Consider the following 14,681-nt stretch of genomic DNA (forward strand, 5'->3'; position numbering starts at 1 on the left):
AAAGCACTAGAAGAAAATACAGAATATTTTTATTGTTCGGATGGGTACCCACACTCCTGAGGATACCATAAAACCTAGGAGTCCCAGTGGAATGATACAGAGAGGATTAGCATGACCCCAGCACAAGGATGACACGAAAATTAGTGAAATGTTCCATATTTTTAATACAGACATGTAAAAAAATAAATAAATAAATAAAATCTTTAAATAACAAGACACCATAAGTTAAAAGTTAAGACAAATTATATGAGAGAAAATACTTACACTACACATAATGAAGCATTAATAACCATATAAGAATTTTTAAAGTCCTAGACATGATTAAGAAAATGAATACTAAGATTTCAAAAAACTAACAGAAAAAAGGGGGTAGGGGAAATTAAAGTAGAATTTTATATATGTAAAGAGACTGAATTACAAAAGCTGCACCAGCACAAAATAAAATAAACCACCGAAATCTACCTACAAATATTTGCATATGCTCTGAAAAAGACACGAAAGAACATGTACCAAACTGTTAACAGTAGTTACGGCTACAGAGTAAAATCGGGAATGGAGGAAGCATTTTGCTTTTCCCCTCATAAATTTCTATAAATGGACTCTTTACGATGAACATTTTTTAAACTTATCTTTGTTTAATTATAAAAGAAAAAAGTACTGAGTGATAGTTTTAACTTAAAAGGCTAATACTTTCACAAGCTTCCTGGTTTTCTCAACAAGTACTTAACCCCAAAAGCTTATAACATCTGGAAAATATATTATTGTTATCAAAACTTTCCTAAGAATCTTTTAAGTAAAAATATGCCAACTTTTCTCCTCCCCAAAGAGACCACAATGTTCAATTTCTAGTGGCCCTCCGTTCAAAGCTAGTTCCAACCTAATTTCCAAAAGCAGTGTCTAAACCAGACAAGAAATTTAGCAACGTAACACAGAATATCGAAATGGAAACCACATGTTCAAAATATGCCTCCAAGTAACAGACAGCAACTGGAGAAGAGTTAACTGCTAGTAACTCCACACTTACTTCAGTTTCAATTCTGAATCATTTCTCCATCACTAAACTGGAAAAAAAAATTTTTTTCAGCCATTTGTCATCTCTGACTAAACACAGGCTTCAGCCCCCAAATCACTAAGTGTAGAGAAGTACATGCCCTCACAAAGACTGCCAATAGAAGGGTTTTTCCAGAAAAAGTGGTTCATATACACAGCAGGAAAATCTTGTACTACAGGGAACTCAGTTACCACCTTAATTCCCTCAACCAATTTGGAAACTACTGGAAGAAAATGACTAAGAAGTAAAACATATGAGGAAAGATGAAAAAAAAATATTTCTACGTACTGAAAACCACATAAAGTGGTTCAAGTTTGCTTTTAGCTGCCTTCTGCTGAAGTTAGAATATTAAATTCTTTTGCTCTGTGTGAATCAGAAGTTAGTTTCTCTGGTTTCTTACAACACACAAAATTTTCAGCTACTAAAATGTATTATACAACTACTTAGAGGGTTTGGTTTTTTACTACTTATGCTTAACAAAATGTATTACATATAGATCTGCCCAATACTAACTATTCCTCATGTCATTATACCTGAATTTATTAAATGATAAAAAACTGCCAGGTCTTGGAACTAAATATCCCCCTCTTTCCCTAAAACTGTCACTCAAACACGATGAATCTAAAACAATCAGTAGCCATATCTCAGAAGATAACCAAAAGGAAGCCATAAATGAATGAGGCTGGCATTCTCCTCACAAAGGAGAGAAGAGAGTCGTTACCCTTCACCATATGTGTAAGAGGCATAGGTGGTCTCTTGGCTTCTAGAGCATCCACTATCCAGGACAGCATCTTCTGCTCAATCTAAATTCAGGTGCCCGGATATTTGTAACCAAAACAAACTGCAGGATCTAGTTTCTTTTTTTCAAAAGGTAAACAATCCCTCTGGCCTGATTTACCAAAAAAGATGTGAGTAAAAAGAAATGATCAGGACAACAGCATATCCAGGTTTTAAATTCTTAGTTAAGGCCCTTAAGATTCCTCGTCTTCTAAGAGAGAGACAGACCTTGTCAGTAATGTTAGAAATTGCACAGTCAGTGCCTCGTATTCAGCCAAAAAAAAAAAAAAAAAAAAAACCCTCCATGTACACTGATAATTTTATCACATGCCAGTGAGCATGTATCTAGGAGGGTACAGGAAAAGTGTGCAATAAGAGTGCAGTGTGGAGAATTCATAGAGAGATGGGTCAAGAGAAAACAGGCTCAAAACTAACGTCAAAGTCCATCAGTATTCATAACACCAATATCACCTCTGTGCTGAAACTTGAGCTTCCTCTAACGTATTATCAGTCAGTAACTACCAAGAAAATTTTTAAACAACTCAGAGTGCTTCTTTTATCTAATTTATAACATACTTCATTATCATCTGAGACACCAAAAATTATATAAACCTTATGCCTTTGTCATTATCTCTTAAAATATTTTTTTAAAAGAAGTATTTTGTTTTGTTTTGTTTTAATTTATTTACTTGACAGAGACATAGAGAGAGACAAGCAGACAGAGGAAGAGGCAGAAGCAGACCCCCTGCTGAGCAAGGAGCCTAATTCCGGGCTCAATCCCAGAACCCTGGGATCATGATCCGAGCCCAAGGCAGACACTTAACAACTGAGACACCCAGGCGCCCCAATCTCTTAAAGTATTTTAAATGGAAACATCATACTATTTACTGCCTCCTGATCGTAATGCCTTTTTCTCCAATCTTGAAGATTACTGAATCTCAAACCTGGGTAACAAAGATTGATTGACCACTCTTCCAATTCAACTACAAGGCATTCTACCCTCAGTAGTAGGTTAGTACTTAACAATAGCTTACATTTCTTTTCTACTGATAAGCAGTGCCACAAATTAGGATTAACAGTATGACTGAGCCTGTTCTCTTAAGGAACTTTATACTTTATGATTATTAGCTACTACACAGATCTTTATTTGTGGACTCTTATACCTACAACAGCCCCTTTTATAAAAAGGCACCTTAAAATAGACCCTAAGTTCTTTCACAGAAAAGGATGGGTAATTAGCAACTAAACAGTGTACAAACTGATCTCTAGAAACACCCAAATATTATTAATCTATTTGCACTGCATTTGACTTCTAATTGCTAGAAAACTTGTGCTTGAGAAAATTCAGGAACCAATCCCATAGAAAATAATTTGTCTCTAGTGATTCTTACCCAACATAAAAGTGAAATATGGTTTGACTTCTTGCCTTGCTCCGATAAATTCCAAACGACTTTATTACTTTAAAAAATGAAAAGACAGGATGAAGACTAAATGCCAAAAGCACAGTTCAATAAAAGAGCAAGGGGATAAACTGGAATTCAAAATAAAAGTTCTTGCTCTCAAAAGACACTATCGAGGGGATGAAAAGATAAGCCACAGATTGGAAGAAAATCTTTGCAAAGCAGTTATCTGATAAATGACTCGTGTCCGGAATATACAAAGAATTCTCAAAACTCAACATTAAAAAAAATAAACAACCCAATTTTAAAAAACGGGCAAAAGTTTCGAACAAGTACTTCACCAAAGATACATAGCCGGCAAGTAACTCCATGAGATGTCATCAATATCATTAGTCATTAGGAAAATGTAAATTCAAAGGACAAGATAGCATATACAACGAGTGGCAAAAAAGTTCTCCTCCTAGCGTTGGTGAGGATATGGAGCAACTAGAACCCTCATACACTGCTAGACAGAAGGTAAATTTATACAGCCGCTTTGGAAGACAATTTGGCAGTTTCTTAAAAAGCTAAACACACACCTACCAGCCATATGACCCAGTCCTCCCACTCCAAGGTGTTTACCCAAGAGAAATGAAAACATAAGTCTACTCAAAGTTCCACATCAAGTTCCTAGCAGCTTTATTCACAATAGCCAGAATCTAGAAACAAATCACATGTTCATCAATAGAAAAATGGATAAACAAATCCCCTTATAGCCATGTAATATGACATTTCTCAAATTCATCACTCAGCAATAAAAAGTAACAAACTACTCATACAGACAACAACAGTGAATGAATCTCTCTTTTTTTAAGATTTTACTTACTTTAGAGAGAGAGAGGAAAGAGAGAGAGCACATACACGAGCACAGGGAGGGACAGAGAGAAAGGGAGGAGACTCCCACTGAGCAGGACACTGGGATCATGACCTGAGCCCAAGGCAGCCACTTAACCCAATGAGCCACCCAGGTGCTCCAACCGTGAATGGATGCTGAAACCTGGTTAAGGTCATTTACATGAAATTCCAGAACAGCAAAGATAATCTATAGTGACAGCAAAATAGGGGTTTTCTGGGGCGGGGGCGCGGTGGGGAATGAATGCAAAGAGCACTAAAGGAACTTTCTGGGATAACAGCAAAGTTCTACATGTTGATGGCATGGTCATCACATGACTGTATATATTTGTCAAAATGCAAACTGTATACTTAAAATGGTTCCATTTTGGGCACCTGGGTGGCTCAGTCGTTAAGCGTCTGCCTTCTGCTCAGGTTGTGATCCCAGGGTCTTGGGATCAAGCCCCACCATCGGGCTCTCTGCTCCCCGGGGAGCCTGCTTCTCCCTCTCCCTCTGCTCGTGTTCCCTCTCTTGCTGTGTCTCTCTCTGTCAAGTAAATAAATAAAATCTTTTTAAAAATGATAAAATGATTCCATTTTATTGAATGCAAATTCTGTCTTAATCGAGTTAATTACTTTTATTATTTTACTTTATTACTTTAAAATGTACTTTTGGGGGGAAAATCTATGAAATTATAGTGTTTCTTAAGGCATTTATAGTACCTTCCACTAGATGACTTTCAAATCTTTGACACTCTTACAAAGAATCTCAGAAAAGGCTGGGATTATTATCCCATTTTATAAATTGCAGGGGTGGAAGGGAAGCAGGATACATAGTGGTACCAATGAGATGCATGAGTTCGGAGCATAACATTACATTGGGCAGATTTATCAATGGCAATCAAACTACCACCCAACAAACTGGCAGGACAGGGAATAATGAAGTGCTGGGTCTTGAACTGCTGGGAAAAAACTGGCTAGAACCACATAAAAAATAAAGAACAAAAAAAATATACTATTCCCGGGAAGAAGGTAGGTAAGAAAAGGAAAAGAAATGCCTAAGGTTGGGGTGCCTCGGTGGCTCAGTGGGTTAAAGCCTCTACTTTCGGCTCAGGTCATGATCCCAGGGTCCTGGGATCGAGCCCCACATTGGGCTCTCTGCTCAACAGGGAGCCTGCTTCCCCCTCTCTCTCTGCCTGCCTCTCTGCCTACTCGTGATCTCTCTCTGTCAAATAAATAAATAAAATCTTTAAAAAGAAATGCCTAAGGTCAACATTACCTATATGTACCACATACCTCAAATAAAAAAGAAAAGCAGTCATATGGAAAACAATTACTTTTAATATAAGTGAAGTGTATAAAAGGAGGTCAGAACCCAGTACATCTGATCTGAACCCAGATCTGCCAATGACTCACTCACATTTTATTAAGGTCACTAAGTACCTCAGTGTCCCTCCTTTTATTTATTTTAAGATTTCATTTATTTATTTGACAGAGCAAGAGAACAAGCAGGGGGAGCAGCACAGGGAGAGGAAGAAGCAGGCCCCTTGCCAAGCAAGGAGCCCAACATGGGACTCAATCCCAGGACTCCAGGATCATAACCGGGGCCAAAGACAGATGCCTAACCTACTGAGCCACCCAGGTGCCCCCTATACCCTTCTTTTTATTTTCCTCTCCCTTTTTTTAAATAGAAATATTCATTCTGGTCCCTGAATAGTCCTTTGGGGCACAAAGAAAGAATTTATCTGCAAAAAAATTTTTTAATTCTACAGTCAAGTCATATTCTCTGTACCAAAGCATGCAACTAATAATACACTACATTATCATCAAATCAAATTAATAATTAGGTACCTTAAGAATCAAAAATGGCTCCCTATAGCCAAAAGATCAAGTCCAAATGCCTCTGCTAAAAACTCATGTCCTTTCTGAACCCAGTCCATCCCATTTATCTAAAATAAACCAATCTAGAGGCGTCCGGCTGGCTCGGATGCAACTCTTGATCTTGGCGTTGATGAGTCTGAGCCCCACACTGGGACTGGGAGATGACTTAAAAATAAAATCTTTAGGGACACCTGGGTGGCTCAGTTGGTTAAGTGTCTGCCTTCAGCTCAGGTCATGATCCCAGGGTCCTGGGATTGAGGCCCACATCAGGTTCCTTGCTCAGTGAAGAGCCTGCTTCTCCCTCTGCCTGCTGCTCCCAGTTTGCTCTCACTCTTGCTCTTGTGAGCTTTCCCTCTCTCTCTCTGAGAAATAAATAGAATCTTAAAAAAAATAATAAAATCTTTAAAATAATAATAATAATAATAATAAAATAAGGGGTTCCCGCCTGGCTCAGTAGAAAGAGCATGCAACTCAATCTCAGGGTCATGAGTTTGAACCCCACATCAGGGATAGAGATTACTTAAAAATTTTTTGAGATTACTTAAATATTTTTAAAATAAATTAATTAGTTAATAAAGTAAAATATACCAGTCCAAATTTATCCACTCTCCCTTACAGTATTTTCCACCCCTGGAAATGCTGTCCTCATACTACTGTCAGCAATCCAACTCCTAGACTTTGTTTAAAGGTGACCCCAGGGATGCCTGGGTGGCTCAGTGGGTTAAAGCCTCTGCCTTCGGCCTCAGGTCATGATCCCAGGGTCCTAGGATCGAGCCCCGCATCCGGCTCTCTGCTCAGCAGGGAGCCTGCTTCTCCCTCTCTCTCTGCCTGCCTCTCTGCCTCCTTGTGATCTCTGTCTGTCAAATAAATAAATAAAATCTTTTAAAATTTTTAAAAAATAAAAATAAAGGTGATCCCAAAGTCCACCGGCCTAAGAAAAACTTTGTTTATCCTTAAAAAAAACAACAAAACAAAACTGCTCATCCTTAATCCAGTCTTCTTTCTATTCTCTGAATTTGTGCTGAATCAGCACTATAAGATATGGCATTTAATTTTATGCCATATTTCCCTATTCTCTAATTATATTTTGCTTTTTAAACCTTGTATCTTCACCTCCAAAACAAGATGAACCTTCCAGATAGATAGAATGACTTCTGTTGCTCTGTCAGTGATGGTGCATTATAGACAGATTTAAACTTCAAGGGACAGGAAGCTGCACTGCATTCCATCTGGGCAAGATCGGCAGCCTTCTGGGGGCTTATCTGTCCTATCTGGAGTCAATGTGGAAGAAGGCAGAAGGGCAGGCTTGGCACTTCTACCTCCAAGTTGCTGGGCATTTTGGTTTTTTGTGGAGTTCGTTTTTGTTTTTATTATGGAAACTTTTAAATATACACATGAGTAGAGACAAACAGTGTAATGGTCCTCCTGGACCCATCAGCTAGCCACAACAGTTATAAAAAAATGGCCACTGGACTCTAGACTCCTGACCACTTCTCCTTTTCCTCAGCAGACCCCAGATACAGTATTACGTTATCCCTCTGTAGTTCAGCATATATTTCTAAAGGTGAGTACTTTTTCTTTTGAAAATAACCACAATGGGGGCGCCTGGGTGGCTCAGTGGGTCAAAGCCTCTGCTTTTGGCTCAAGTCATGATTCCAGGGTCCTGGGATCGAGCCCACATCTGGCTCCCTGCTGAACAGGGAGCCTGTTTTCCCTCTGCCTTCTACTCTCCCTGCTTATTCTCTCTCTCTCTCTCTGACAAATAATACCTTACTAAAAAAAAAAAAAAATACCTTCTTATTCTCAACACTGAAGTGCCATTACCTCAGAGCTTTTAGCGCATTCAGAAAAACATTTAATTCCATGACCCAACCTCCTTCCTTCACTGTTAAGTTGCCATATTTCAATTATCACTCAGGAAGAGTTTTGAGTTCCAATATTAATAAATATAAATAATGTAGGCCCCATTAAAAGATTATTCCCCATTTCTATTAATGTTTTTGAGGAGCTCAATTTTAAATTTTAAGTTACTCCATTGTCTGCTTCCCATTTTAAGTGAGTTAATAACTGGTGGGACATTTAAAACTGAAAGATTACAAGCACAGTGCTAAGAGACCAGCATTAGGTTAGCTCCACTCCTTAGCCATGAACTTCATCCCTCATTAGTCACAAGGGGAACCAGATAAGAAGGTGTTCAGTATCAGCTCAAAAACAAACTCTCGCCTAGAAAATAATACAAATGCAGATAGTGAATCAGTGGGGTCACTGTTGTTCATCTTCAGCACAGATTAAGAGAAGCAGCAAACAGCCAAACAACTGGGAAGAATTCAAAATTTTTTTAAACAAAAGCAAAGGAATGCCGAGTGGCTCAGGTGGCAAGGTCAGACTCCCGATTTCAGCTCAGGTCATGATCTCCGGTTGTGGGATCGAGCCCCACATCGCACTCTGTGCTCAGCTCTAAGCCTGCTGGAGATTCTCTCCTCTCCCCCTGTCCTTCTCCCTGGTCGCTTCCTGTCTCTAAATAAGTAAATCTTCTTTTAAAATAAAAATAAAAAATAAAGAAGCATAATCTTCACAATGACTTCTAAGGTAACTTGGACATTCGGCAGGACAGGGTCAATCAAAACACTTTTCTCCCCGCTTACTTAGGCTCAGCATTGCGGAGGAGAAAAAGGACATGACAGCCTCCTCCTTTAAGGAACTTACACTCTAGCTGATGAGATGAGACTAAGACACTTAACAATCAGCCCACAGTATGAGATGTCACTATGTGCTAACTTGTGTGAATCAAATTTGAAGTCCTGTAGCTCATGGAAGAGATGGGTCAGTGAGGGCTAAAGAAGTCCAAGAAAGAGGATTATGTAAGGTCAGAAGAATAGCTAAACCTTGAAGACAGGTCAGGTTAGGAACCAGTAACACCAGGATAGACGGTAAGCTGTGGGCAGAGACCATGGCTTTCTCTTGCTCACCATCCCATTTCAATGCCTGCTACAGTGCCTGGAACAAAGTAGACACGCAAATATCAGTGGATGACTAGAAGAATAAACAGAAGAAAGGAAAGGAGGGAAGAAACAAAGAATAGGCATTCCAGAAAAAAAAAAATTAAGATTAAATGTGGTGATTTCATAAGACAGTGAGGGAACACAGAATGGTGAGAAATTAGGTAAAAGACGTACAATGAACTAAAATGAACACGGCCAGAAAGCACACTCAGTTGTGTTTCCACTATTTAAGAACACTAACAGTGCAAATGGCCATTTTTCCTAAGATGGTCATTCATCCTTGTAATATTCTAGGACACAGAGAACTAATACCACTAGCTAATGCAGATGAATTTCTTTTCCTGGGTATTTTTACTATCCAGAAATGTGCCTGGGTTATCACTAAGGTCAGTTTCTTTGAGAGTTGTGAAATCAAATGCCTGAGACTCACCACAATTAAGGCGAGGGATGGGGGAGTGTAACCTGGCAGAAAAGCCAGTGACTAATGCTGAACCACGGTTCCCAGGTGATTAATTCACCCAACTGTCAACCTCCCATATTAACACTCCCTTACAATAGTCGTTGAAGTAAATCAGAAGAATTATCCAGTAAGTATTCTTCAGTATTTTGCAGGATAATGTGAAAGGATTGAAGGGAATAAAATCTAGTTGAGTCTAAGGTTTATAAGCCAAAATCTGTTAAGTCAAGAAGATTCTTACTCCCTCAAACTTCACAATAGCAGAATTCATCATTACAGTGAGTGGTCTCTTTGTATATGGATTCCCCGGGCATCCCCGCCACAAAAAAGTTCTAGGTCCTGGCTACCCCTAGCTACAGTCTTCTGGCAGCTCTGTGATCTCTATAGAGACAGACTTCAGAAAAAGGAGTCTAATGGGGGAAGCGACACTGGAGAATTTTACTTAAAGCTACACATGCACGGCAAGAGCAAGACTTTAAATAATATGCTTATTCAGAGGGAGTCTGGCCAGTTCTTAGCATCTCCGTGGGTCATTTTTTCCCCTAGCATTCCTTCCACTCTTGCAGCCTAAAGCATCTGTAACAGGCAAGGTGTCTGGTTACATATTAATAGTTACAATGACAGTGACAGAATTCTGGTTATTTAGAATTCCATTGTTCAGTTTTGGTGCCTAACACCTAGTATCATGGAAAGAACAAAAAGCCTTGGAGTCATGCTGACCTACTTATAACTCTACACTGAAAAGATATGTGACCTTGGACAAGTTACCTAACCGAACCTCGGCTTCCTCAACTAGGTGTAACGACAGATTCTTTGCGAAGTTGTTGAGACGTCAGCCTGCTTTATACTGAGTACCCAGAACACAGTAAGCACTTAGCATATGGTAATTACGATGGAAGGCTAATAACCAGGCCTAAACTCAGATTTCCAAATAGTATTAACCGTATGATGAAAGAATGAATCATGCTGGTTTTGTCCTCCATGACGCTCACTCTCTCTAGTCCAGATGTTGGCTGACTTACCTACCCTCTTACATTTTCACCCAGTGTCTAGAAGGCCCTCTCCCAGTACTCAGTCTTGAGGCCAAAAATGACCAATATTACAGCCATCCCCTTGCCATTACTATCATCCCCTCCCTGACTCCCAGGCCTCTAGAAAATCCTATATTTTTATTATTGCCTGTTTCTGTTTTACGACCTATACCAAATGCATTACTGTAACAGATTTTTTTTTAAAAAGATTTTATTTATTTATTTGACAGACAGAGATCACAAGGAGGCAGAGAGGCAATTAGAGACAGAGAGGAGGAAGCAGGCTCCCCGAGGAGCAGAGAGCCCGATGCGGGGCTCGATCCCAGGACCCTGGGATCATGACCTGAGCCGAACAGAGAGGCCTTAACCCACTGAGCCACCCAGGCACCCCCCTGTAACAGATTTTAAATAATGTTTTTTCCCCAGTCTAACCTAGGGAACTCTGAAAGCCTCCAGTTTCTCTAAGAACCACCATGTTTTGGCTTACCTTACTACCATACTCCAAGATGGCAGTCAACCCATAATGTTCTGCCAGTGTCTAAATGCCTTTATGTTTGTGTCATAAGCAGAAACCCAGCCCCTCTCTGCCCTGGCAACAAGATCCTGATTTTAGAATGACAGGTACATCCCTCTCTCTCAAGCTTGCCTCATCCAGTTTTATTTCATATTATTCTCCCACCACCACTTCCCTACATCCTGACAGGAACATCCCCATTTTGGGTAAAGTGAAAAGATACCCAGTGGGAGTCAGAAGACCTTGGTTCTTCTACCTCCACCTCTGCCCCTCAAACAAGTTCTGAAGGGCTATACTGCCTTCTGGGTCAATACTGGACTTACCTCACAGGAGTGCAGTACGACTCAAATACAACGATTACGACCATGTTCTACAGACCTGAGATACTATTATACTATAATACGTTTCTACTATGACTTAAAACATCTACTATTTTTTAAGAATTATTATTTATTTATTTGAGAGACACAGAGAGAGAGGGTGTGTGAGAGAGCACTAGTGGGGGAGCTACAGAGGGAGAGGGAGAAGCAGGCTCCCCGCTGAACCTCAATGCCATGACCCTGAGATCATGACCTAAGCCGAAGGCAGACGCTTAATGGACAGAGCCACCCAGGCATCCCAAAAACATTTACTTTTGAATATAAAACCCTAACATGTTTCTTAAAATCCTTTAGTATTATTTATATTAGCAAGATTCAAAATAACTCAAACAGTCATCCACAAGGGAACCAACTAAAAAAAAAAAATGGTAACATTCTTTCATGGGAATACTGTAAAGCATTTCTTTTTAATTAGAAAACTCCTTATATAGTTACATGTAATAATCCTCAAGATGTAATAGTGTAAAAAAGACATAGACTAGTGTGTAGAATTTACTACAATTTGTTTTAAAAGAGGGGTACCAAAAAAAAAAAAGGAGCACAATAAACAGATATACATTTACTTATATATATGTAAAATATCTCAGGAGATATAAGACATTGGTAAGACTGACTGCCTATTGGAAAGGGATCTGGATGGTTATAGGGTATGTGTAAGCAGGAAACTTTTCTGTGTTTCACTATTGTAACTTATGAATTTTTGAACCCCTGGTTGAGGCTAGAAAAATCATCTCTTCGTATAACGATAAACCTGAGAAATAATAGCAACCATTAATGAGGATGACGGCACACCTGACAACTCGTTTCCTGGGCCAGCTTCTACATCACAATCACCACCGCCTAACACAAACTATGTTCCCTTCCATGACCTCATTCCATCAAAGTGACTAGAGTTAATTTATTCCTTCTAGTCAAACTTCCTGACTTGCTAACTTCACGTCTGTGTGCTATGCCTTCCTACACTCAACATTATTTATAAACTCCTAAAACTTACTGCCTTTAGCATTCTATTGCTTGCCCTAGAAGGGACCTCCAGACGATAACATTTCCTACTTTCAGGGCTGGTTCAGAGATCCATTCCAATGCTAACTTTCTGAACCAAAGACTATGGTTTGTCTCTTACTTACTCAAGATTGACCACAGGATCCATGCAAATCATTAATTTGAGCCTCAACGACCAGAAGGCTATGATGCCAACCATCCCCCTATTCAGAGAAGAGTAAATTATGTTAATACCCTCCAATGTGGCAGAAAAGTACTCTTTCCAAACCTTGCAAAATAACTCTTCCATGGAGGGGCGCCTGGGTGGCTCAGTCGGTTCAGTATCTGCCTTCAGCTTGGGTCATGATCCTGAGGTCCTGGGATCGAGCTCCGCATCAGGCTCCCTGCTCACTGGGGAGCCTGCTTCTCCCTGCTCATGCGCTCTCTCGGGCTATCTCTCTCTCCCAAATAAACAAATAAAAATCTTAAAAAAAACAAAAACAAAAAACTAACAATTCTTCCATGGTATAAGACTGACCAAGGCAGCATTCTCCCAAACCTAAGTTTTAATTACACTGCCTTAAACCTGACTTTAATCGTGCTGGGATGACATAACAAGACTTAAAACACTGCACAAAACAGCATCAGGCGTTCCCTCCATGCTTGCCCTCCTATGGCAGACAGGTTATTTTTGGACCCAGCCTATGAAGTAGCACTTTGTTGACTACGAGCTTTACCCTCTGAATATTCCTTTCACATCCAACCTCGGTTCTCACTTTCTGGCACAGAGCTCCAAAACCTCAATGGAATACATAATGAAATGCTGGGTTACTTCAGTGCAAAAAGGTCAAGCTTACAAAAGCTTTCTAATTGGGAAATCTCTTCAATGAAAGCATATAGAAATTTGCTGACTCCTTCTTTTCCCTTCTCCCTTTTTCCAACTGCTATTTGCTTTCCTTGGAGCCAATCTCCAGTCAAACACAAAAGCCAGCCACCTACCGCAGCTCAAATACAGACAGGTGTTTTGCAAGCACAGTAAATTTCAAGAGTACCTAATCAACATGAGATAACATCTACTAACAAGCTGTTCATTGGTGTGCTCGAACAGTTAACTACTAGCATTGAGAAAAGTCAAGAACACAACTAAAAGAAAAGTAAGCCCATTTTCCATCAACAGAGACTTGCTCAAGGGAGAATCGTGTAAGTCCACTAGTCCTGCCACACAAAACCCCTTCATTCCGGGTTTATTTTCGGTGGCATTTAATTCCAGGGTGGAGACTAAGGGTCCCAAACAAACCTACTTGAGTATTTCTTTACTTTAATACTTCTAAAATCCATGGTTAGGTTTATTAAGGAAAAGTCTGAAAGAGTTTAACAACACCGCTATTTTTTTTTTTTTCAAAGAAAACGGGGATCCGTCTGAAAATACACTTGTAAATCAGCAGTTACTTAGAATTAGGAGCCTTGTTGAAGCACTTTGGAATAATGTTCCAATAGAAAAGAAAGCAAGGATTCTTCCACAATTGGTACACTCTGTTCCATTTGCTCCGTTCCCCAAACATTAAACTTCTCTAACATTCCTAAGACCCTAATGTTGGTTCCTGCATAAGGACGACTGGACAGAAAATTCCAAGACAATACTCTATTTCAGACTATAAGAATTTCTAATGTTTTACAGAGCAGAGGGTACACTAAAGAAACAGAAAGTTATTAGTTAGCAATGTTACCTGACCTTCACCCAAGTCATAGCCAATGAATCAATCTGATACTACAGGCCTTAGGAAAGAAATGTGTCATGTGTGAGGTGAAAAACCGACGTTGCTGAAGTCAATTCTGTATACCACTTTTAAAAAAAGATTTTGTATTTATTCATTAAAGAGAAAGAGGGAGAGAGAACATGGATGCGTGATCAGAGAGGGAGGAGAAGCAAACTCCCTGCTGAGCAGCAAGCTCGACAGAGGACTCGATCCCAGGACCCTAAGATCATGACCTGAGCTGAAGTCAGACGCTTAACAGACTGAGCCATACAGGTGCCCCTGTCTACCGATGTTAAGTAATAACTTTTCTACTATCTGCTTTGCAGTCAGCTGGGTGCCAACACAATTTCTTGATGCCTTTTCTGCCACCTACCCTCCTTGTGTATTCTGCACTAAAAGACCATGAGAAAAATGTTTTTCTAGAGATGCCCAAGATTACAAAATGAGAGTTTTTAAAAAGACACTTGGGAGGTGCCTGGGTAGCTCAGTAGGTTAAGTGTCTGCCTTAGGCTTAGGTCATGATCCTGGAGTCCTGGGATCAAGCCCCGCATCAGGCTCCCTGCTCAGCAGAAAGCCTGTT

The 14,681-nt window shown here is 39.7% G+C and overlaps 1 protein-coding gene and 1 non-coding gene across 9 annotated transcripts in view; one reads left to right on the forward strand and one right to left on the reverse strand.

The window, feature by feature from the left end:
• Window positions 1-14,681, reverse strand: part of SIK3 (SIK family kinase 3) — a 248,339-nt gene that overhangs the window by 215,397 nt on the left and 18,261 nt on the right. The window lies entirely within an intron of this gene.
• LOC125080224 (U6 spliceosomal RNA) lies at window positions 61-163 on the forward strand. Its single transcript, XR_007121257.1, has one exon. It is a non-coding gene; the product is annotated as a U6 spliceosomal RNA (small nuclear RNA).

The sequence above is a fragment of the Lutra lutra genome, chromosome 10 (genome assembly GCF_902655055.1).
Source record: "Lutra lutra chromosome 10, mLutLut1.2, whole genome shotgun sequence".
Taxonomy (NCBI): Eukaryota; Metazoa; Chordata; class Mammalia; order Carnivora; family Mustelidae; genus Lutra; species Lutra lutra.